Source organism: Corvus kubaryi, unplaced genomic scaffold (assembly GCF_017639235.1).
Source record: "Corvus kubaryi isolate FWS band 111438036 unplaced genomic scaffold, C.kubaryi_AGA036_p1.0 37341, whole genome shotgun sequence".
Lineage (NCBI taxonomy): Eukaryota > Metazoa > Chordata > Aves > Passeriformes > Corvidae > Corvus > Corvus kubaryi.
In genome coordinates, this window is record NW_024581112.1 from 1,388,527 (window position 1) to 1,414,984 (window position 26,458).

The following is a 26,458-nucleotide window of genomic DNA, read 5'->3' on the forward strand; positions in this document are numbered from 1 at the left end:
AACCCTGACTGCTGACTGTTCCCATGTGCCACGAGGAAATGGAGTTTGCTGTGATACACTTCCTGCCTTACATATTCCAGGGGATATTTTACTTGGCTAGAACTGGTACTTTACTACAATATAAACTTTGTAATAACTCATTAATGTCTGGAATCTGTATAGTGACACCCAGAATACTAGAGACTATTGAACAAAAGACTGCCCCTGCCTTGGTGTCTATTGTAGTTTACATATAAAAAGACAAACTTTGAGACTAATTACTCTAAAAGGCCAGAACCTAGATGGTCTCTTCTGTGATGCCTCCACAAGCATCCCAGTGCTTCATTTTCCACTAGCATTGAACCTGGCTCTTCTCTGTTCACTGAACAAGCAAGGAGAAGTACACTCACTTAAAAAATAAAGGCAATATGCGTGTAATAAATGCAGAGTTAAGGACATGCTTAAAGTTAGTAGAACTGAAAATTACTTTTAATCCTGCCACAGCCAGAACCAAAAGCAGCCAGCTTTCCCTTCATCTCACATGATCTTCCTTTTCCTTTTAAGTGGGAAAAACTGTAAGTAATAGTCTGCAAAAATCTCCCCAGGGGGAAGTGAAGCCTAGCAGTATGGAAAGCTGCAACTTTGCTCTTGCGGTCAAAGCGTTACTCTGAAGGACTTGTGATGTGCCAGCTAAAACGTTCCTTCACTTAGTTCCTACCCAGTAGGTGAGGAGGCAGCAAAGCTAGGTAAGGCAGACCATATGTTTCTCCTGATAACCTGTATGCTGGGAAAACTTTGTCTAAATCAGTGTCATCTGTTTCTTTTCAGCAAAAGAAATAAAAATAAAGAATAGGTCTTATTTCTAAAATAATAATAAGTACTGAAAACCAGCCATAGCTGAGGCTCTAAAATAACTTGGTAAGTTGTAATGTTTAACAGGCAAGAGTCTGGCAATTTAAAACAACAAAAAAAGCCCCCTGTCTTGGACATTTTATGAGTGGGAAATGCTTAAAAATTAGGAAACAAGTGAAACTCCATAAACTAAAAAGCTGAAAACTCTTGTTGGAACAAAAGAAGCCATGCTACTATTAAAGAAAGTCAGGAAAAAGTATATGGAAACTTGCACAAGAGCTACAAGTCATAGATGGGTTCAACAGTCCACCTAGCTAACATTAACAGTTTTCATAGCAATTGTACTGCTGCATCAACTGTACTGCATATCATAGAGGCTTTTAAAATTCTCCACCCCTCAGTATGCAAGCGTGCCCGATAAAAGTTTAGTTTCCATGGTAATTCATGTAAGTAGAAATCAGATGTTGGAATGTTTGCAAAAAGCATGCTTTAATCAGGAGCATAGAAAACGGTAATAAAACACCATTTTGTTACCATACTTCAATGCCATGCTTTTATAGGATAGAAGGAGAGATCGCTTCAGAACTGAAGTAATCTCTGAGCAGGCACCTGCAATCACAACCTCTGTGTTACCTGGTCCCTTACCTTTACGGATTTTATCCACATCAGGTGTGGTGGGCATGACTGCATTTCTGTCAAATGAGCCAGAGCCCACAGCTGGGAGTTGGTTCAGGCTTTATGTTACCTTCAGGAGGAGAGGCGATTCCCAGCCTGACAAAATCGGTTAAGATAAAGCTTCCCATTGATGACTAGATGCTGTTACACCCATCCTTTTCTTTGGTGGCAAAACTGGTCTGGTGTCTTCCATTTTGTGCCTTAACTACTTATTTGGATTCACAATCTATGATTTGTGACATGCTTTGGTGGGGTGGTGCAATTATTTACAAAAACCAGATCAAGAAAAGGATTCCAGGTAAAACCTCTTCCTTCCCAACACCCCTACCTCTTCTGAAAAAAGTCGAAAAAGTACTTGCATTAGAGTGATTGATGAGATGAGAAACAAATAGATCTGAGCAGTTGTGTTTGAGACTGAACCTCTGTTTCTTGAACAAGCATCACCAACACATCAATTAAGTTGCACCCTTTTTGAACAAACCTGTCACAACAAATGAAGTCGTAAGGATTCAGTGCTTTCCAGCATTTTGAAACACTTGTTTATAGCTTGAAAATAGTAACAATGGTTACAACCAGAACTTTGGGTGAAACTTCAAAGCAAGCAGTGATTCCTCTGCTGTAACTTCCTCAAAGACATTTTGAGGCAGCATAGCAGGCTGGATTCTAGGTTAGGAAAGAATCTTGATTTTTAAGGCCCGGTGGGAATATCTGCAAAGTCAAAAGGCAACGCTTGGGCATGACTGCATTCATCAGTTACATTGTGGTGAAAAAAAACCACACCCTGCAGTTACAGTGGTCATCGTAGTTAAAAATCTAAAAATCTATTAATGCAGCACACAGTAGAAATGTATATCAGTAATAAAATAATTTGGGGTTCAACCAGTGGAGTGTTCTTGTGACTCGTCCTTTCTTAAACTGTCACGCAAGAGCTATCAAGAAGAAACTGCCTGGGGAAAATAAGTTACATGAGTAATCAAATCTCATGCTTCAGGGCAGAAGTCAATTGCTAGAAGGGTCAAGAAAGGAATTTCCTTACTCTCTTCCTTTGCGCAATTGTACACAATTAACTAAATTCTAATTGCAAGGCAAAAAAAGCAGTTATATTTTTCATTTTTCTGAATCATCAGGCATTGGCTGCTTTTGCAGCTGGATTCAGAGCTTAAGAGACAGGTCTGATAGGTGGGTTTTGTTTCACTTCTGTGAGTTTTTGCCTAGATTCACAGCACAGCTGGGATATTTGCTCTTCCTTTATGCCGACTGCCCAGCCCACAGTATAACTGTGTTGCAGAACTACCATTAAAGGGAGACTAATTTAAGCAGTTAATTTTCTGTTAATAATAAGTAGTTACCTTGAAAAAATCCCTCTGTCTATAATTGCACAACTCATAATGATTCATTTAAGTAGCACCAGTGTTGTATCCATAATGGCCTAAGGACATAAACAAGACAAGATTTGTTGGAAAGGTAACCATTTTCATTAAGCAACTGGACCATTTAATGCAATAAAAGATCACACTATTTCCTCATTAAATAGAGTATTTTAGTAATCGAAAGAATTTTTGCTACCACAGGATGGACATTGCTTCAAATCACAAGAGCATTTCCCTATTAGCTTGTGTATGGTTCTCTGTCTTCACAGCTGATTAATTGCTTCCCTTTCCTAGAATCAGCGTGTGCACTGGTCAGTGGGGGTTAGGCCTTCGTTAGCCAGCTCTGCTACTGCTGCTAAGCTCTATAGAGTGATACTGAAGTGTTTTTTCCTGGACACAAGTACATTTTTGATTATATGATCTGTGAGAAAACACGTTGAAAACTACAAGCACTAGCAAAACCTCGGTCAGTGCTCCTCATAGATGCCAAAACAGTAGGAAAGCAGTTGGCACAAGACATGGTGCAAATTCTGTAGCTACACTGGTTTACAGTTATAGTCACAGATTAGGACAGCTAATCGTTTTGTACTCAGTGGTTGGATACATGGGTACCTTCATTCCATAGTTGTGCCTCCTAGTCTTATCTTTTATGAAGCAAGCAATAAGCTGATTCATAAGTCCTTACATGCACTCAAGTTTGGAAGCCTTATGATTTTCTTCTGATGCCAAGCCAGGGAGGTTTTCTATTCTCCTTTGGTCTCTATTTATCAAATCTGGACGCATATATAACAATACTGTGGGTCATATCAGTAAGACAGTACTTTCTTTAGTAGGAAGTGAGAAGAAATCTAAAGCAATTTAAGCTATTTGCCCAAGGTTACACAAGAAATCTCAGTGGGGGCAAAGTATGGAACAGAAGAACCAAGTTACTAGTGTAATTTCAGAGTTAATCTGTGTAAAGATGGATCTATCTGTGTTGGAATAAATTATCATTTGTTTTCTTCCTCCTGCAAAAAAGTATTCTTCCCCTTCAAATGAAATAAAATTAACTAGTATAGAGTCAAAAGAGGTAAACCAATGTATTTGTACCAAAAAGAAAGATGGTTGCTAAAACTTCTTTCATTCTGTTCGGAGTCATGTGGGCTTTTGTAAAGGAAGAAGCTTTGCCTAATGAAGTTTAGATAAAATATATTCTCACAACTGATTCATGAAGTTGTTTTTGCTGACAGGTTTTTATATGTGCATTCAGAAGGGTTGTAGAGGTTTTCTTTTCAGCAGATAGCCCCCAAATGTGGAATTATGTCCCATTAGCAGCACAAAAGATAACACAATATTGCTACTACTTTCTCACAGTAATAGGGCAAAATAAGATGCAGAGATATATTTTAGCCTCAGATTTCTGGGTTTTTTCTACTAACAGAGGCAAGATTAAAAGCATCTGAAAAATGTAAATTATAACAATTCTCTCCCTATGCAGCCCTTACTTAAAATTGCCTTAAGTGCTTAGGCAAAATATACTAAACCTAAAGACAGACATTCTGAAGATATGCTAATACCCAAGGTAAAATCAACCTAAACCAAAATAGAAGTCAAGTGACAACCCACAACCTAGCTTTTCCACTGCACTTGCACCCCCTTCAACCAAATCCTGAAAGTGTAACAGGATAGTGGAGAATGTCACAGAACACAATACGTTCATTTCCCAACAGAATATGCACGGGAAAGGGGAAGATGGTCCAGCATTTCCCCACAGGTTTTTAACGGATGGGTGCTGGACAAGTCTGGCTCCTGAGGCCGGGATAGCTTCTGTACCAGACAGCTTGCTGGCATGCAAAGCATGGTAAGACAGGATATGGCACATACCCCTTATATATATACATGCCCTGTGCCAGATTAATCCCTATGCTGTTCTTCCCTGTCCTCCTTATGTCAGCCCCATTTTGGGTTACCATGGGGGATAATGGGGGACCGTGCCCAGACATCCTACAGGTAACACTCTTTCCTGTGCTTGCTGTTGGATGTGCCATCTTCCTTACAGAGCCAGTCACAGGATTGGGTTTGGGCAGGCTGGGCAGGGGATGAAACTGTGGGAGGGCTCTGGATGACCTTGCCCTTCGTGCAGGCTGCAAACTGCTGGAAGGGCTTTAGGCACCTGAGCTTAGTGTAAAGAAATCACAGCACCTGGGTACTTCAGATTCAAAACTCTGCATCTCTCCACCTGCCCAGCATGTGGTGGGTGGGAACTCCCCTCTTCGACCAGAAGCTAAAGCTTTACAGGGCAGCACCCCAGCTAATGGTACAAGGTAAACTGAAAAGCAAACAAACACAGATATTTTGGGAATATGAGTAGTTTGAAAATGCTGTTTTACAGGAGCTGAGCTATGTAAAGTCTGCTGACTTATGCACATGTTCTTGTCCATGCTGCTCCCCGGAGAGCACCTGTTTGTGTCCCGCTGTGCTGCTCCTGGAGCTTGGGCACCCCTTTACCACAGAGCCCTATGTGTGCTCTTTGCTCTGGGCTGCACCGCTGTGGCCATGACACCACACATTTCCCATGAGATTCCCCCTGACTGATGTAGGATTAGGCCACAGGAAGCAATAAAATATGCTTGCTGATCCCACAGTATCACAGGAAATTTACATATGACAATCTTTAACACATTGTTTTAATAAATTATAATTTTGTACTGTAGTTTAAAGACGACTATAAAATCTGAGATAGGAAGCTGGGGGTAGTCTGGCTTCTTTGTCATGATGCCTTGTTTACATGTTCCTTTTTTTTTCTTCTTTGTACTACTGAAACCTTAAAGTACTCAAGGGGAGGCATCTTGGCGTTGGTGAGCAACAACCTTCTTTTTGGTTGCAAGCTCCTCAGACCATCCTGTAAACTAGAAACCCGTTCTAACCAAAAAGAGAAATGCACTATTTCAGTGATACACTTTACTAACAGGACATAAATTACTAAGCAATATGAAATGGGGACACAAAAGTAGCCCATAGAAGTTGGGCAATTAATGCATAAAGAGAGAGGAGGAATAACAGCAGATCCTCATTAGACTTAGGAACAGTTTGTCATTAGTGTATTTTTTTAAACTTCAGAATTTTAACGGGAGAAAAATGTTTCTTTATGCCTCCAATCTCCTCTTTAGTTAACAGAGGCTTCAGGTTCCCCCTCCCCCTTCATTTCTGGAGAGGCTGCCAAGTTTTCCCAGAGCTAAAAGCAACAACTTTCTGTTAAACGTTACTTCATGCTTCTGGTATTAATCTAATAGGAGGCTGGATGGGGAGGAGGGGGAAGCAGCAATGAAAGCTGATTTCCTGCCATGCAGTGGGAAATCCATAGAAAATTCAGATTTAACACTAATTTTAACAGCTGGATGACTGCTTTGGCTTTTACTTGCCATAGGAACATACAACTGCTAGGGGTTTTTTTGTTACAGAAAGAAAACAGATGTCAAGCAAAAGGCAAAATAAAAAGGAGGCTTGCATTTGTAAATACCCTGATTAAATCATCCTTTTCCACTACTTTAGAAATATCAACAAATTTTGCAAATTGCCTCTCATCTCTGTTAACATTTCTAATAAGAATATTCATGGAAAGAGAAAATATCCAAGGAAATTGTCTTGCTAATAAGCACTTCAACAAATATTTACTTGGGAAGTGCTCCAGCGACCACTTTGAAAAGGGCACTAGTGGATTTGAGAATCACACAATAGGGACATTGAAATAAATCTCCTTGATGGAGGTGAAAAAATGATAATAAAACCAGTAGATTGTAAACACTCAAAATGTAAGTCAGAGAAAACTGTCCTGTAGCAATTCCCTGCCATAGACAACATACAGCACAGAACTGTTAGCAGCACATCTCTCAGGCTTGACAATTCTGATAATAATTGTTTGGAAGGTGATGGCCACAAATGTAATCCTTTATCCTGACTACTTAAAATAATGGCTGTTTTCTTCTTTCAATGCTTGTTACTCAGCCTTTGCTCCACCTGTTTCTCGCACACCATATGGCTCAACTCACGACATATTGCAGAAGATTTTTTTTACATTGATGGAAAGAAAGCTTAATACAGTACACATGCTGAAACTAAACGCTGTTTTGCAGATGAAGCAGGGCTATAGCTTGTGTGTGTACACAAGGAAGGACCCTTACCACAGATTATCTTGATTATAAAGCTTTACCTGCCCGCTGATGCATGCAGTCAGCAGAACATGGCAGCTGGTTTTTATGTCCCTAGCTGCAGCCAGCTGTTAGGCTGAAAGTGTTAATCACCATTTTCATCGGTCCCAGGCTTGCATTAAGCAAACTAGAGGACTCTCAGGAGCAGTGATGCCTGAGAAATCCCAGAAGCTAACACCCAAAACATGAAGTAGAAGTTATGCTATGTGAGCAGTGAGGCTTCTCAAGGGGCAGATAAGCACAGGGCTAGAACATTTGATAGTTTGAAGTACTGATGGGCAGGAGAGACGAGGAATGAAAGCCTTGAAAACGAGTGAGAAAATGAGAAAAGTTCCTGTGGATATCAGTTAGAAAGAAGTTTTAACAGATGAAGCTGCTTAGAGTGTTGAAAAGGCAGAGACCTCTAAAAAGAAAATTGTTTCCAGTTTCTTTATTCTGTATTCCTAAACCCCGGGACATTATGCATAGTTTTAAAGTCAACAGGACTATTGCCATTGCTCTCTCTGTACTCCAAAAACTCCAGCTGCTATCAGGTTTTTCTTGCAATGGAAACAAGCTGGCAGAACTTCAAAGTCTTGATAACAGTTTATACAGAGAAAGGACAGCAACAGTTAGTTATACTTCCCTATTAAAAATGTTGTTTTCACCTCTCTATTGTTTTTATAGAAGTTGGATAGAATTTGACAATGAAATGGTGCCACTTGTATCTGGTCAAAGCTCAGGAAGAGAATGTCAAAATGTAGCTGTACTGGAATTTGTTTGGGAAATGTTATCTGAGAGCTCAACTTTTGTTAAATATGCCATGACCAGGGGTTATGAGCACCATGAAATCATTGATCTCAGTTGGACAGGTTTTAAATGGATAAAAAACTGAAATGAAAGTTTGAAAAATAAGGATATATGAGTATCCTATTTCCTTATTGGAAGGCACAGAAATCATGCAACCCCGATAAACATTAAGACAGCATGAACCCTCCAAAGAACATAGGAAACTGAGTGAAAAAATGTTAAGTGAAAATAACACTTGAAGATAAATTTGCCTTTGATTAGCAAATCCAGTTCAAACAATTCCATCTGAGTCTTAATCTTTTCTAAGTTTTGACTACAGTAGGATTGTAGCTTCAGTTTCAAAGCTGTCCTAACTTTCCATTTTTACTTCTCTGCAAAAAATGTTTCTCTTTTAAAAGTACTACAGTACCTCATTTATTTTCTTCCTCCTTTCCTTCTTCCCTGATCATATGCAACAGCAGAAACAGCTTTTGCTAGTTTTCTCTGTGCTGGCAAGAAGCCCAAAGATCCAGCTGACATAAACCTCAAGTCAGCAATTCCAACGTGAAGAATGTCCTTTTCAGAGCCCCCGTTTCACAGTCTCCCTGTCACGGAGCATCTCAGCAGCACCACACAGAAGAGCCTTGCACTGCCCTTCCTTCCAAGGTGAGTTCTCCTTGCTCTGTTCCTTGTGTTTTAGTGATTAGCTCTCCTTACCCACCCCTTGCTGCCCAGCATTTGCGTGCTGAGTTTTGGGGGAGGCTGAACGAACAGCATCGGTCCAAAACAAAGCTCCCATTAGTGGGTTCAAGGAGCGACTGCAAGGCTCAGTGGGTCAGCTCCTGTCCCTCCCAGACCTCATTATACTTGAAGCAGAGCCTCCTGTACTCAGAGGGAAGCAGCTTGAGAGGCTGTGTGAGCCTAGACAAAATACAGTCAGCAAAAGGTCCCTGAGTTAAATACACGTGTGCTGCTGTAATCCTCACCCACTGCTGGATCACTGAGTTTGCACCAAAATTTCTAACATGAAAGAGTCAAGAGCTTCACAAAAACTGCTGGTGCACAGTGGCAAGCATTCAGAAAAACAAGTGCTGTGAACAAACTTAAGGGTCTATCTCATGCTTTAGTTGAATAAGGTGAATTTGATTTGGTTTTTTTTTTTCCCCAAAGGAATGAAATGATTTTTAAGGAAACAAAGAACACAGTAAATAAAGACTTCACTGGGCTGCACAGTGATCTGCGCTACAGCTTCGCAGCACGGAAGTGGTTCATCCTGCAATCACAGCACTTCATATAATATCAAAATAAGCGCTTATTTCTCATGCAGTTTTCTTTCCCGAGCCTTTCTTTAGTGGACACAACAAGTGAACACTGTGCTTCTTGTTCTTTCTCCTCCCCTTTCCTCAGTGGTCCTTTGGTATTTACCTCCTCTCATTTTGGATTTCCTGTCTGTACCCTAGGGAAAGGATTTTCCTGTGAGAAACAAATGTCACATTGCTGATCTGTTTGGATGCCAATAGTCCAAGCCTATCCTCCATGTGAAGCAAAGCTCTCATCTACCTGCTACCAGAAGAGTACTGCGCTCAGATTTTTTTTTTCCTGAACCATTTCATTTGGAACTAGCTTTAGAGCATCGATTTTCTGGTCACTAACAGAGCTGCTATTTACATTTTTTAGATTAAGATGGATGCAACTGTTTTGGGTAACTGAAGACCTAAACTAGACTAAATCTCAAAATGCAAACCAAACATCATTTTGAAAACATACCTACTTTCTATCGGGTCCTGCGAAGCTCATATGTTTCGGTTACTGTATTTGATGTTTTGCTCTGAGAGGGAGAGAAAAGCAAGTGAGAATACTCCATATTTCTTCTGCATCTATACAGAGAGCAGGGCACAGTGACTCTGGCAGAAGCATCCAGATATGGTGATATTAAACACACACAGCTGTTTCTGAAATTACTGAAGGTGGTTTTGCATAAGAGAAGAAATATTCCTGGCAATTCCCACCTAATTATTCATGGAAATAAAAGTCACCAGCAGGACAAGAGAAGGAAAAAACTCTCTGCAGTTGAGCAGCAAAAGTCCCAGGAGATGTGTCTGCACAGACAGTTGGGACCAAAAACTTTCTTCCCCTCAAACACAGATCAGAGCTGTTGTTTTTTTCCAGTGATCAGAGAGACCAAAAAACCTTTAGCCTCTGGGCTGGATCATGTCCAAAGCTGCTGAGCCTTGGGTGACTTGCTGACAGGCTTTGGAAGTGCTTAGGAAGAGAGGTGCCACCTCTCTTCTCAGGCTCTGCAGAGGCCAGAAGACACACCACAATTGTGCTGTGAAGACAGAAAAGGTATGGGAAGCTCCCTGGGGATTATGTTTATGTACATGCATGCTCAAGTGCAAGGTGTGTGTCCTACACTGAGCATGTGTCATACCAGCAGAGTGCAAAAGTAGGGCTAAGGAATGGGGTAGGATATATTGCTTAGTGCATTTTCATTTAGAGGCCTTCAGGGTGTTTGGTGCTTAGGATGTTGAAAATGCCTTAGATTTCTTTGCTATTCTCTTGTGGTATGTGATAAGAGCTGCTGGATTGCCACGATTGCAACGGCCCGACTGTGGCAAAATTTTCAAAGCGGGAATCCAACAAAGGCAATTATTTATTTCTCTTAAAATAGTGAGCAGTGTGAGATATCACACACTTTACATGGAATAAGCCACCGGGGTCATCCAATCCAATGCCTCACAAGCACCGGGGTAATTGGTTAGACTCAGAAGGTCTACAAATCACCCATTCTGCATATACCACAAGCCACAAAACACTCCCCAAAGCTCTGTAACAGCTTGAAGTTGTACAGCACAACCATTCAAAGACACAGACTGTTGTTTGCCACAGTCGGGCCGTTGCAATCGTGGCAATCCAGCAGCTCTTATCACATACCACAAGAGAATAGCAAAGAAATCTAAAAACTTCTTTAATACACATGAAAGAATGTCTAGAGGTTGAACTCTGGGTAATGCATTCTGGAAAGCTCAGAAAAGCCAGTGCTCTGGCCAGCGCATCACCAGAGAGCTAGCTGGGGTTCAGAAGAATGCAGCAGAATTATGTACAGCCTTGCTTCAGTCTTACCTTGAACCCATTTGCTTTTCATTTTCTGCAGTGTAAGTGTAAGAAGAATCTAAATCTACACTTAGTGATCATTCATGGGACTAATGAAAGGCAGATGCAGACAGTGCTTTGATAAAAGTCAGACTCAGTTGCACGGGAAATTGTGTGGAGCCTGCAGACACTTTCAAACCAAGGAACTATCTGTGAAAGGCACAGTTGGGAGAATCTTGAACTTTGTCTCACAAACTCATAATGTTGGATATCTCTTAAGGTCAGGCATAGAAACAGACTGTCAAAAGCCTTTTTTTTTTTCAAATAAAGACACAAGGGACAACCTTTCTGTCACAGCAAACAACTCATTCACATGCTAAACCTAGTCAACAAAACAAACATGCTGAAAACCTGATGTTTTCTAGGCAATGAGGTAGGTGAATAACCAAGGAAAGCTCATTCAAGGGAGAAACTGTGCTGGATGCTGTAGTAATCAAAGAGTAAAACTGGACTGTGATCATGCTGACTGTACAACAAAGAAATAAAGCAAACCTCCATAGCCAAGTGCAACTCAGCCAAATTCAACTCTGTAGCAAGTAAATATTCCTATGTGGATCGCTCCATTAGAATTTACTTAGGCCAGGTGGGTCTGGTTTGTGTTTTATTCTGACCTGGCCTTTTCCTTCTAATTGATGTTAATTTATATTTCCCACACTGGAATCTGAAGTTGCATTCCATATAAAGGGTTCACTTGCTTAGCTGGAGTTAAAAGCTGAGATACCTGCTTCTCTGACACTGCAATAATGAGGAGATCCATCAGAGCACTGCCACATTCTAACTGGTCGATACGTCTGCATCATTTATCTCTTGCAGTTGGACAGGTGTTGGAACCTGGTACTGCATTTTTCTGATACAAAGCCTTCTGATTTCAGAGCAACTCCTAAAACACAAGTTCTCACATATCAGTAAGCACTGCAGAACAGATAACACCTTGCTTGCTTGAAGCTCCAGGTGCCTGACTTCTGAAAACTCAGCTTTCACTCAGAGAGGAATTTATTTGGCTGTGACTTTCTTTTTGCCTTATCTGCATGCTGCCCTGATGACTTTCTGGTTTCTCTTCCACATGAACAGCCACCTGCATGTTAATTCAATTCAATGTTGTCAAACCCTCCACCTACACAACACATTCTTAAACAGCTTTGCACATACCCTCATTTTTGGGGTGGTGGCTCCTATTGTTTCAGCTCTCTATTCCCTAAAGCCTAATTGCACTTTGCAGTTGATTTAAATGAAGGGTGGTTGTTACACCCACTACCTCCAGCAACTGCCAGCATCACAAGATGTGCATTTTTAGTACCCAGGCAAGCCATTGTATTTACGTCCCTCAGAACTAGTCAGCAGGACACTAACCATGGACCTCAAGTTTTCTCAGACACACAGATCTCTTCCCAGGGAACTTCTAAAGCTGCAGACCACCTTCCTCTACATGCCTACAGGAATGAAACCTTGTATTTAAATGCAGTGGCTCCCTTTCCTTTGACAAAAGTAGTCTTTTGTACTACAGGAAAATGGCCCATCCACTCTTCCTCTTGCTCTATAAATCATTCTTTCGTCCCCAGCTAAATCTATTTTCTAGTTAAATATGCCAACAGGCTGTTCCCTTTGCTGAAAGATCTGGATTTTGCCTTAACTGTAGGTTCATAACTTTGTGAAATGCAACTCTACACATTTCAAAATTAACCTGTATTTTCAGCTAGCCTTAATGTGGTAAGATACAGCATAGCCAGAATAAAGAAATTTTTACCTTTCAGTCAAAACTGGCATTTTTGGCAATGAGTAGAAGCTGGCTTCATTCTCTGGAAAGCTCTTGACATTGGGACACCCACATTCAAGTTCCTGCTGTGTTCATCTGAGTGGGTCTGGAGTAAAAACTCAGGCAGAACTTTTAAGTGGGATCCTGTGTCAGGTCAGTGCCTGACACCACAAAACAAACATTCATGAATTAAAACATCCCATTAGCATCCAAAAGCAAACATTAGCACAACTGAGTTAACAAGAAAAATATATTTGTAAAAAAGAAGAACGTTTCAAACTGTTCTCTTTTCATTCCAGCATGGAATAAACAAATATCAGACTTCCAGTGCTGCTGAGGAGCAAGCACCATACTCCAGCAGTAACAGAACTGCAGCGCTGGTAGCAAAGGGGTTTGGGCAGAAACCTTTAAGATTTCACTGTTCATAGGGTATTTTCAGACTTTTGGATGGTTCTTCAGATACAAGTCTCCTAGAAGCCAGCTTGTGCCAACTTGGGTCTCCCCAGCTTCTTCAGGTTTTTTACTGCCTTTGCTTCCTGGCAAAATCTGACACCTGATGGAACAAAGACTGCTGCCCCTTGCAGAGCTTCACAGAGCACAGGATGGTGCTCTGAGTGCAGCAGCAAGCTCTCCTCCCTGCTCCTCCACCCTGATCCTGCCCTTTGCAATGACCCCCTTTAGCACAGCTTCTGAATGCTCAGCTCTAGGCTGGGTCACTTCCAAGGCTGAGGAACAGCCCTCATTTCCCTAATGACGCCAGCCTGGCCTAGAGCAGGGATGTCCTTTCTCTGACCCATTTGACAGAGGAAATTTATCAGCTTTGGAGCTTTTCCACTTTAAACACCTTCAGTGCCACTTGCCAAGACCTGCTCCACTGAGCACACAAAGGAGCACAGTGTCATGGAGATAAATGAGCCACCTCCTTAGAATTCTTCAGCCTGGCAGTCGTGCCATGGCAGGAGCCTCACCTGGCATCTACTTTTGTCAACCAACAGTTCATAACCCGGAGGCAACACACTGTTGTGAACAGGCACAAGCTGTTCATAGGAACAAATAAAAGTGAATGCATGGGCAGGCTTTGGAAATCCCATGGAAGTTTTACCTGATGAATGACAAGCAGATTGCAAAATAATTAGACACTTCTGGGAAGTACCTTGTCCCATAACTGCTCCATCCCAGGAAATTGCCTCATCACTAGCAGAACAGTCATGCCGCCTCTTGCTTTTTGCTCTGTGGCTCTATGAGTCTTCCTTTTCTGGCAAAATCATGACTTCACATCCATAGGTGAGGTGAAGAGCCTCTCTGTGTCAATTCTTTAACTGGATAACCAATTGTCCTGCACAAGAGGTATAAGTTTGAGCTGCCGCAGGAAGGGGAGGAAGCTCATGCTGAACTATTATTCCTGCTTCCTGGATGAGAGAGGGGCACTGACACAACTCCAAAGATAACAGCCAAACCCCCAATATATAAAGTAACAGTGCAGGTGCCTGAGCCCAAGCCATGAATCCTGGTTTCAAATAATCCCTTATTTCAGAGTTGTGAGCATGCATTCAGCTTGGGAGAGCACAGGAATTTTTGGCACATTTTTGTTCTTGTCAACAGCCTTTCCTTGGCTGTTTGCTCTCTCCAGTAGGCTATGGCTAGTAGCTCTATTTTGGGCACTTGGACCAGGACTTGGAAACGCAGCACAAGCCCTCAGTTTTTAAAAATTAGGCATGTTGCAACTCCATGTCCTCATTCTGCTGTTGTCCAAAACAGCATGTGCTGCAGAGTAGACACACAGAGGAATCACACAGGTGACTGACAGCTGGGAATTTTCTAATTTTCAAGCACTCAGTTCTCTTTTAATGAGATTCTAGAAACACGCCTTGATATGTTTCTAAAAAAAAGTTTTAAAAGTGGAAATTACATCACATAGAAATTTCAGAACTTAGTGTGAACCCCTGAACTCTGGGGTTAATGGTAAAGTATGTGTCACATCTCTGCCTCAAAGCATGAGGTACTAATACTGCTCTCTGAAAAGGTGTACACATTTCCCAACCTCAGTTTAGAGACCTTCAGTGAAACGTCCTATAACATTCAGCATGTCCACTTACTGAACAGTCCATGCTTGACTTCTGGAATTCATAACATCCGAAACAGTCAAATAGAACCCTTCATGTATATATTTTTAAAGTAGCCTTGAATGCACATATTTGTATCTGCTCTTTCTCTAACAATACTGAGCTCCTCAAGGAATGGCTGACAGAGCATGGATGCTTGCTATGCTTCTAAAATGGGCAGTTTAGGAGAGAGTGAACTTTTGCCACGCACAAGAGGAGGTAACAAAACTGGCTGTTCAACTTAGCTGGCTTGTCAACACGTTGTCCCCATAATTAGCTGTGCCCTCTGCAACCTTTTATTATGCCAGCTGACCTAAGAAACATCAACATCTCCTCAGACCTGAAAAGTGTGGAGTCCTGGTCAAGAAATGGCATGAGCTCACCTTCACAGAGACGTGGTAATCCTCAGTGTGAATGACTCCTCAAATTCAGTCGTCACTCTCCAAAAGCTGGGGTCAGGACCCAGGACTTCATTGATGAAGACATATTAAACCCTGTCCAGCTCAGAGCACACACACTGAGGCTGCTGAAGGCAGAACAGCCGTACAGTCAGAGCCAAGTCACACTGACATTGTATGGAGCCTATTTGGAGGCTTGGCCTCAATTAGCATATAAATGAAGTGGTACACGCAGTCGCAGCTTGCCAGAAAATGAGACAAAATAATCCCCCGGTTTGGCAGCTCTCTAGAGCATTTAGTTTGTGAATGAAGAGCCAGGCACACTTTGAAGCCAAGCTGGGTCCACAGCTTATAGCCAATTGACTTTATGTGGCAAAAACAGGTCTTGAGAAGTCATGAAGGAGACCAATGCTTTTTCCTGCTCTTAGTTTCTATTATAGGAAAGTGACTTTAAAGATACTCATCACTGTTCCAGAAGACTGATAGCATTTCACCTATTGCGTCCACAGGCCCAGATGAGCTGTGGTAGGGCCCTCCCGCTGCAGGCTTCTGGCCATTAATGGAATGCTTGATTTTGTTCCAAGTAAAGGAGAAGGAATGGAAAGTTCACAGGAAAAATGATACAGAGAGATGTGACCACGTAGCTGCTGAGCTTAGACACAGAAAGAAATTTTACTTAGGGATCTTTGTCAGGTAAAGAATAAGGACACAAAAACAGTAACAAAGACCTTCAAAACTGGTGCACAACAGCATAGAAGGAAGGAGTAGCCGTGTTTACTTTTACTGCCTGTACAAGCCTTTTAATGTATTTCAATTGAGACAGAAGTAAGAAGTCTTGTGTTTTTGTGCAGATGCCTTTCACATTCATTAGGGTTTAGTTTTTCTTCTTTAAATATTTTCAGTTGTCAAGGGCTCAGCTCAGACACAAAAGTAGGGGAACGTAAGCACAAAGGTATGCAGATTTTTCCAAGAGTAGTGCAGTCTTCCTCTTATAACTACATAGTCTGCTTTGGGGAGAATTTATTTTCTAGGAGAGAAAGCAAAATAGATTTAAACCCAGGTAAAATGCAAAGGGAAGGTCAGTGCTGGGCAAGAATGGTATTTTTTCTTCATACTTTAAACACCAGTTTGGAAAAAACAAAACCCATTCTCCATTTGCATTAGCAACAATGGTCAAGCCTAGTCAAGCATCTTGTCCCCTATCTTGGAAAAAATGCTTCTCTTCATTAAAGGGGAGAAGTTACAGGAAAATCTCAGAGGGCTCTATTAAAATCCTCTCAGCACCCTTCAACTAACTTACAGTTTCTTTTTACACAGAGTTTGTCGCTTCCCCTCATTTTTAAGCTTCAGTTTAGTGCTTTCCTACGATGCTGTAGCAGCTGCACTCTGGAGCAGCACAGATGACTCACACTTTGCAAGTGCCCTGGGCCTCCTCCTCAGAGGAGTGAGGTGGGTGCTGTGCTTCTGCACTCCTACCTGTTTGGCCTTGTAGGCATCTGAACATGTGGGTTCCTGTAAAAATCCAGAGTCATGACCTGGTCCTGGACTTGCTGTAGAAGTCCCGTAGATACAGTCCCATCTGCTCCTCACAACCAGGAAAGCTGTGATGTGAATAACCTCTTTTTCCGTGGCATGAAATAGTCAAACAACCTTAATGAAAAGCAGAAATGACAGTGTGCTTGAGCAAGAGCTGGGAATTTAACAACTTGGATTAAAGAAATATGCGACATCCAACTTGATTCAGTGCAAAAAAAAATTAGATTAATGTCACAAGACAAGAAACATCAAAATATAAGTACCCTTTGCAAAGTCCCCCTTGTCCCTCTCATTCACGTTACCCACCCCTCGGCAATCTGCTTTCCTGGTAAGCCATTCCTGGCACAGCTATTGCATGAAGGGTGGTTTCTGATCTTGCACTCTGTAATATCCCATTCAAGTTTCAACAGGGGAGAAATATTTCACTGAGGAATTAGCATTTGTTTAACCCACCCTCACAAAACAAAAAAAAGGAGAAAAGTGGTTCATCAAAAATGAGTATAGCAGAATGAAATAATCCCATGACTCAGTGTTGAACCAGAGTGATGATGTAAATCTACTAGTAACTTCAACTTGTATCTGTTCAAATTAAAGGGCAAAACTACTCTAATCTTGTTAGGTCTTGCATATTCTGACAACACCACCTGAACTGGAACAGCAACATAATTTTCCAGTTGTCTCCACACTTTGTTTCTTGTGGTCAGAATCTAAAAGTAGCTCTGGCAAAAAGAGAGGGCTGCTTCCAAAATTTTTTGCTTTGTAAATACATTTCTAATTCATGCTTGTAGGCATATAACATCACCTCCAGGATCATGAACCTTTTATGACCATGACCTCTAGCTTAGAAACTACAGTCTATTACAAAATGAAGATGCTAGCTCTGTCCTGAACTCACCCACAAAAGGTCCTGTATAGATTAATTTGTAAATCTTGTCTCTGTCTCTCTTCCCCCACCCCAAAAATGCAAAAAAGCAAAGCAACATAGCTTAGTAGAGCAGGAATATTTATAATTCTGTGGAGCTTTTTCTTCGTCTGTATTATTTTAGCACACAGTCACATTGGTCATCACCTTCCTCTGCTTCATCACCTTCCTCTACTTGCCTCGATGCCTGTGAGAGCTGCATCCAGCCCTGACACCAGCTCTTGCCTCTGGTGCAACTTCCAACTAGGAAAAGTGTACATCGTGAACAGTTTTTAAGTATTCATAAAGTATTGACCCTTCCTGTACCCATTGCTTGTAGAACTTAGCATTAAGAAGGGTCAGGAAGAAGGTTGATTTCTCATTTAAGGGAACTAACATGTGAAACAAAAATCTCAGAGAAGCTGACAACTTTCTGTGAGCTTCAACATAAACTACAGAGACCAGCTGCAAACTAACAGTTGGGTTTCAGCTATAAACAGACTGAGTTCTACAGTGGGTTTGTATACCTATTTTGGTGAAGTTATTTATTCTACAGGAAAAATGCTCTTTTTAAGGCCCCGGGAAGGCCTTAAGGGGGATGAGAGGAGAAAAGGAAGTCCTGCTTATGTTGTTAGAAGAAGCTTCACTTCTAGACTCAGAAATGGACTCTAAAATAAATGTTTCACAAAGGCACAAATTTGGAAAGTCTTCAAGAAAATGATGCCTTTAAAAAAAAAAAAATCCCACAGCTCTTCCATCAGGATATTTAAAGCTACTTTCCTATCTTTAAAAGCACACCCTGTCTTGTGTTTCCTGGCTGGGTGGCGAAAAACCCCCACAGAGGTACAGAAATTACAGCCAAAGGTAAACAATAGTGTGTGTTTTAGTATCTGCATGAGGCAGTGAGGTAAACGGAATGAACACTGGATTGAATACAAAGGAGAAGAAAGAGATAGATTGCTCAGGTCAAAGACTCTTTGAAGATTGAGATTAAAAACTGTCCTCTGTGGCCTTAATACAAACCATTTATTTTAAAATTATTTAATTTTACTCAGTAAGTTGCTGTATAAGGGTAAAGCCCAGGCTGAAAGAAGGGCAGCTTTAACTAAAAGAAGCTTCTAAATGAAAACAGGTGATCTCTGTCATCTTCATCTAGTGTGAAGCACACAAATACTAAAGCATGCCATTTCTCATGCTATCCTATTTTGTCCCTCAGAGAAGTCCAGCTTCTTCCATAGCTAAAACTGAAAAGCAGGCTCTTCTGGTTTGTATTAAAAAAAAAATCAAGTGAAAAAACCCCAAAAGATGAGGTATTTATTGTTTTATTCTCAAATTTCTGCAAAACACCAAAGTGGTCTGGAAACCTAATTAAGAGTAACAGGCACCCAAATGGCACCAAGACAGGAAACATTTCCAGAAGGCCTCAAGCCAGGAGTACCCTGTGAAACCAGTACAGCTTCACTGAAGGGCCCTACTCGTTCCTTCCAAAGATGAGTTTGGGGAGCCAGGAGCCATAGGTTGTAAGTCTTAAGACTACAGCAGCCACTGATTTGTCATCACTTGGTTTCTTCTCCCACCATAACCTATTCCATAGATACTTGGGTGTTTAATCATTAACTTAAACTAATATTTAAAAATCTAGTTTTGTGTCCCTCTTTCTTCTGGTTTCTGATTTTATTTTCTGTATTAATAATGACTGAAATGTTTTTTTCTTGTTTAGCATACAGTAAATACTAAATAATACTATATGCTATATAAATATATATATACTCTGCTAGTTCTGTCACTTATCTTATACATTATATTTAATAATTTAATCCCAGAGCATGCTATGCACTCCTGCTTAATAAAACTTGATGCATAAATAAAATTCTTTTCTTATTCAGTATTAGCAAGAGAAGTAAGCATTAGCACAATACAGTGAGAAATTTATTCAAACCAAAAATACAAATTAAGATCAAATTCTAGGCCAAATAGAAAGGAGCACAAGGACCAACGAGTTCACTTTGTGTGCTCGTCTTGATGGACTCCAAATGCATTCTGCTGGGGAAAAAATCAAACCATTGGCATTTTTTAGAAGGCAAACTAATGACATTTTTACTGCCTAGCTCATTCAGAGCCTGTTACAGTCACATTTCAGAAGGATGCAGTCCTGCATCAGTATCTCCAGCAGCAAACCTCTGTGATTTTTGTTATCTCCAAGCAGGAACCATTTGGACAAGAGCATCAGCACACGGCACCAGGCAGCTGTGCGACTGCTGCTCACAAAGGGGCGAGGCACCAAGCAGGGATTCTGCTGGGAAGCACGGGCCCCAGGGAGACACTGACATGGACACAGGACCTTCAGTTTGGCCGAGTGACGTGGCTTAGGGGAATTTCAAATGTCAGCTTTTATCTCAGCAGGTGAGCGCAAGATGTGTCCTGCTGGGCCTGGGAAGTTTGGTGAAGTATTAATATGGGTGTTTGAAGCAAATAACTCCCATTTTCTAGGAACCGTTGTAAGGATTCTAATGGGACAGACATCCAGTACTCTGTTTTTAGCTAGAAAGTTCTCCTTTTAGAGATTAATCCAGAATGAAATTTCACTGTTACCATTTTGCCTACTTATTGGCTACTACTTCTAATGCTCGATGCCTGCAATCAGGCTGTTAAAATTTAATGCACAGTATATTATACATCTGTGTACCTCTGAATAAGCAACTTTTCATTGTCTTATGTATAGAGTTCCACTTATTAGTAAATTTCAGAAAATATTTTAACAGGATGTAACCAGTATCAATTAAATTGTGGCTTTATTTTCCACAAACAGAATGCTCTATACTTTCAATTTGAAATTGTGAAAATATAAATATACATTTTAAGACCTATGCAAACATTTAAAAAGTTTAATCTAAGGTGATTAATCTGAGAAAACTGGAATCTTTATCAAAGTTGCAGAAATTACCTGAGCAATATTTGTTCACTTGCCTGTAAATATGTAAATATGAGCTAGGTATTGATTTTGGAAGAATTATTATGGATCTGCATCAGTCTGAGTAGGGAATTTAGACCTTATTATCCAGTGTAATGGGAAGGAGTCAGAATAATTTTCTATAGCTGAAAATGCTTTCTTTTTCCCATTTAGTTTTTGGCAATTGACAAAATTTATTTTAATTCATCACAAACGTCATTGACATTTTGGTAGAAAGCCAAAGACTTTTTCTTTGAACATCTTGTGCTCAAGTGTCACATCTGGTAAAACTAATATTTTTCAAGTCTTGCTACACGTCACTTAGTTTCTGATTTATGATATACAAAAAAAAATCTATATTTGGGGGGAAAAAAGTCTAGAAAAATCTAGTGCCATGTTCTAGTTCACATGGTGGTGCTTGGTCAAAGGTTGGATGTGTTCTCAGAGATCTTTTCCAAGCTAGTTGGTTCTCTGACTGATTCTGTGAAAAAGACTGCCAAAAGTCACCATTTAACCAAACTTCTAAACCAAAGGCTACAATTTTTCTCTGAATTCAGTCAGAACAAACAAGTCTTTTAAAAAACGCTGGGATTTTCTCTGCACTACAAGAATTGGAAGTATTGCAGTGCTCCCATTTCATAGGTGCCCACAGCAACAGGAATGAAATTGAAAGACTGACAATGTCTATGTCAGTGGTGATCTCAAGAGAATTAATTCTGGAAATAAAATGATGAAGAATTAATTTTTAAATATTTTAGTCCATATTTTCTAAAGTAACTGTGAGTTTAGATCTCTGATTTGGCATATGCAACATGCAGAACTGCTCAGATTGCTTTGTTTTTCAGACAACATTGAAGACTTTCCCTCTGAAAACCCAAAGTCTTCTGCACAAAAACACGATGTCTTTTAAGCAGACACCACCAATTGTCAGAGAATTAGGCCATGCAATTTTAGCCTGTGCCTTCAGCAGTGGCTTCGTTATGGATTACACACAATCCACATGCACAATACTCAAAGTAAATTGTATTTTCATGGCCAAGGGAAGGATAAGGTAGTTTCACTCTCTAGGTTACATTACAGGACCAGTCTCCTCTTTCATCCCATGCACCCCATTTAATCTTTGATCTTTCTATCCAGGATATATTAGCAACCAGTGACACCACTACATCTTTGAAGAAGGGACAATACAGTATCCAGGAGCTGTGTCACAAGAATCCCTTTTTGTTTCCTTTCTGAACTGCCAGATACCCATCCCGTGCCCTGGAATAACTTTGGTCTGAGGGGAATTATAATTCCATGGGGCAAGTGGCATGAAGTAGCTGCTTCTGCAGATCATTCATGGCACAGGATGCTTGGGGCAGCAATGGCCTGAACCCTACGTGTGAGCCTACGGGGCTCTTGGCTGCCATGGGCAAACTAAGCCCTGCTTTGCTGTACAGCAGCCACTGACAGCCCGTGACATCTCGGATGTGAGGAATGGCCAAGTACTTCTCTGAAGCAATGCTCCTGCTCCAAGCTGCCTGCCTGAGGAAAGGCTTTCTCAGCCTTGCCCCACTATTTAGGTGGTCCAAGTGCCCTTGGCACTTACTGGGAGATACAAAACATCTGCAGACATTCAGCCCGAGCCCTGGATTTTTTGGCAGCTGACATTCACCTTCAGGAGTGTAGTCACTGACCTTGACAGCATCCAAAGTGCACAGGGGTTTACCACGTGCCTCTCCCACCACCCCTCATGTTTGTTCTGCCTTTCTGTCCTCACATCCAACTCTTGCATGCTCACCTCCCTAAATGTGACAGAGGGACTATAGAGAAGCCAGGCAGAGAGATGGGTGTGCGCATACACGTGCTGCCTTCTCCCAGCTTCAGGCCATCCCTCTCCTGTAAACCCCTGTGAAAGGGGTGTTCAGCCACCTCCCTTTCTATTTCCCCAATATAGCAGAGCTGCCTATGTGCACTGACATCATTCATGAGTCCAAATAATATAGTCAGACATGTTGGAATATCTTCTAGAGGTGCAGAGAAAAGGAGGTGGAGTGAGAAGACTCATATTAAGAAGATAAATATGTTAGAAGTGTCAGTGTTTAAAGCTGGCTAAAAAAAATATATTCAAAACTGAAAACCAATCTTCCATAAGTTAAGAAGTTCCTATACAAAAATCATCTGTCAACAGAAATAGCCTGAGGAATGTTCCTATAGATTCAAACCCTAAGTTGCCTGCAGGCTTTATGCAGGTGTATCTTCAGTTCTTACAAAATTGAAAAGACTGGTTTTCTGACTGACTCTTTAATCATGATTAAAACATATTTTTTAATTGATCAGAAACCGCTATCCCTAGAGGCTGGGAGGCATTGGGCAGGGGTTCTGCTTGCAAGAGAAACCCAAGCTAGATAGCCTAAGCAGGCAATACCTCAGAGGACCAGATCAAATGCAGTCATACTAGAGTCCATCCTCGCTCTTTTCTTTAGATTTTGCTTTATTAATGAAGAATGATGACAGATTAAACATCTTCCTCCAGACTATTTATTCGCTTCACCAGTGACAGGAATGTTTAAACTCACAAACCAAATAGTCTCAAATAAACATCTGTAAATACTGTCTAACAAAGTAAAATAATTGCATACCTATGCCAAATAAGTCAGCAAATACACATAATCCTTTCTAAGGAAAAGAAATGGCTTGCCAAAAACATACAGGCAAGTTCTACTGCTTCTTACAGACAGGCCCATATTATCAAAAGTGATGACACTGGAAAGACTGAGACAGTGAATTATTTACTTCAGGATATCAGTGACTCAGTGAGGGATGGAAGACTACTTTTTTCCTCAGTGCTAGTATTCCCTCCCTCAGCAACATCATAGGCCCTTATGGAAAGACTGCTACTGCCCTTTGCCTTATTTACCACCTATGGCTGCAGCAGTATTAGCACGAGGCTCCCGCACGTGAACCTGTGTGCTCAATGGATCATCAGAATTTGTTTGCAAAATGGCCCATTAAGACAAAGCATCAGTTTACAAGATGAAGAATCACATGGTTAATTGCCTTCTCTGAACAAGCAGAGGTAATTGCAAGTATCTTGTATTGATGACTCCTCTACATGTAGGTTCAAAAGGAGAAATGAGTGTGAGATGTATTCACTATGGGACTACAGAAAGCGGTGACTCGGCAATCAGAGCTGTTTTAATTATACGAAAAAATAATTACTCAACCAGTGCTGACTGTTTAAGAAGCAAAAACGAACTACAAGGAACAAATGAGCAATAGGTTCTGCTGAATATTGCTGCACTCCACTGGAGAAGAGCAAAGTTTTTACTATTAATTGCCTAATCATACGATTTGCCCCTCAAGTATAGGAAACCACTTGCATGGACCATTCAGAGACAGAGCCATTTGCCTACAGCTGAGACACTGCAGGAGGTTTATTATTCTTGCATACATCAGACATTTCCAAGACATCATGCAAAGTTGTAGAAATATCCAAAGAGGTCTCTTCTAGGGTAAAGTTTAATTTTATTGCCTGATACTATACAGCTGTATTTTCCTCCTGAAGTTAGCAAGATCTAGCAGCAAAATGATTTTTATTTCCAAAGGATACCAAGGGACTTACATAATTATGTATCCTGCTTAGCTTGTATTTAAAATAATTAACCCTAAAATGTAAGAGCCACACAAATAAAACTAACATCCCAAGGAGCTAGACAGTTAAAATCCTTACAAAGTTTTGAGTCTGTACGTCTCTATTGCCTGTTCCACTCAAGGTCTCCTTTGGTAATCATTAGACCCACTACTCACATGTGAAGAAAAGATGTGCAAGACAGATGTCACTTGTTTCTTAGCTTTCTTTCATGGATTCAAGAAAAGCAGAAAATGGAAGTCTGGTACCAAAAATGAGAGGCTCACAGCTGAGACTCCAGGTAGGTCCATGACATCTGCCCAACTCTACATCCAGCCGTGATGAACAATGGTCTTCATTAGGGTTTCCTAGGCAAGCTGCATGCCAGATACTTCACATATTACAGAAACTCTGCCTGAACCAACAACCATCTTTTACTGCTCATGCCCAAAGCACAGAGTCCAGAGCTGCTGCTGTTACTAGCCTCAATAGTGGTATAAACTGATTTTAGGAACCATGGTTCTAAAGGAAGATGCATCAGTGAACAATTAGGAGATGGTGGAGGGCAGAAGGAGATCAGGATTTACGTGGGTAGGTGGTACTTGCTGATACCAGTCATGAGAGCTGCCTGGAGGCACAGGTCAGGAGTGCTTTCTGTGCTTTGTGCACCAGCCAGTAGGCACAAGGACCATAAGAGTGACTGCCAGTGCCAAAAAATGTATTTCTTGAACTAAGTTGATGTGGTGGGTTGAATCCTTGATGGATGCCAGCTGCCTGTTAAAGCTGCTCTATCACTCCCCTCCTCAGCTGGGCCGGGGAGAGAAAATACAACAAAAGGTACACGCTTGCCACAGGGTCACAGCCTGCTTTGGGTGTCCACCCAGCCTGGCACGGCCTTCTCCATGGGCTGCAGGTGAGTGTCTGCTCCACCATGAACCTCCATGGGCTGCAGAGGCACGACCTGCCTCACCACGGTCTGCAGGGAAATCTCTGCTCTGATGCCTGGCGCCGCTCCTGCTCCTCCTTCTGCACTGACCTTGGTTTCTGCAGAGATGTTTCTCTCACATGGTCTCACTCTGCTCTTCTCTGGCTGCAATTTGCTTCTGCACAGTGATTTTTCTCCCTTCTTACACATGTTTTAACAGGGGCGTTACTATTGTCACTGATGGGTTCAGCCTTGATCAATGGCAGGTCCAGCCTGGGGCCACCTGGCACTGGCTCCATCAGACATGGGGGAAGCTTCTGGCAGCTTCCCAGAGCAGCCACCCCTGTAGCCGCCCTGCTACCAAACCCTTGCCATGCACACCCAATACAGTCGAGTTCCTGCCACAGCAACAAAAGAGAAAAGCAGCCAGGGCAGCAGTGGTGAGCGCGGCTGTGCTCACGGCAGAGACCCTGGGAACAAATACAGCAATGCAGCAAGAGAGCTCCCAGCCTCAGGAACCCAAAGGCCCCTGGCTTCCTGTGGGAAATGATAGCCTGTGACAAACACAAACCCCTGTGGCTAGAAGCAATTTCATCAAATATGGTAGCATGGGAACAGAAAAGAAAGCTTAAAATAAAGCATGGCTTTAAAAAGAAATTAAACCTGTAGCTTAATTTGTGTTCAATTACCAGACCAGAATATTAAAGGTTTGAAAATATTTGGAGATTATCAAGTATTTGTAAAACTGTTTATGGCTCCTAGAACACTGATTGATATTAACAAGATTATGAAAGTTAGGATGTCTGAATGCATTTCCTTTCTTTCTTTAATGCTCTTCTGCCAATGCATTTTGGTCATGTAGTGGGGAAATAGAAATAGCATAATTGGGATTACTAAACCAAGCCCAGAGAACAAATAACAAATAATCTGAAAAAAATGAAGCACACTATATATACACGCCATACAAAAATGACTAATGCCACATACATCTGGAGGAAATTAGAGTTAATTGGAAATAATGAACTAACCAAGCAGGGCCAGCTTTATAGTCTCTATTATTTGTGGTGGCTAGAACTAGCAACAGTCAAAAGATACATACATATTTGTATGCTCCATTTTTTAGCTGTCACTGCAGCTCTACATAATTAATTCTATCACATCCCCCATTATCCAGACATACTGCCTAATATGTAAAAATAAATTGCTATATTTCTTCTCATCTCTCTCCTATCCAAACCACAGATATCTCCTATATACAGTATATTATTAAAACCTTGAGGAAGGCAGAAGTTAATAATT

At 41.2% G+C, this 26,458-nt stretch overlaps 1 long non-coding RNA gene across 1 annotated transcript; it reads left to right on the forward strand.

Moving 5' to 3' along the window:
* Positions 1–7,984: 7,984 nt before the first annotated feature.
* On the forward strand, positions 7,985–26,009 carry LOC121666243. The gene is made up of 3 exons (XR_006016622.1): positions 7,985–8,497; positions 9,292–10,177; positions 19,881–26,009. It is a non-coding gene; the product is annotated as an uncharacterized LOC121666243 (long non-coding RNA).
* The last annotated feature ends 449 nt before the right edge of the window (positions 26,010–26,458 follow it).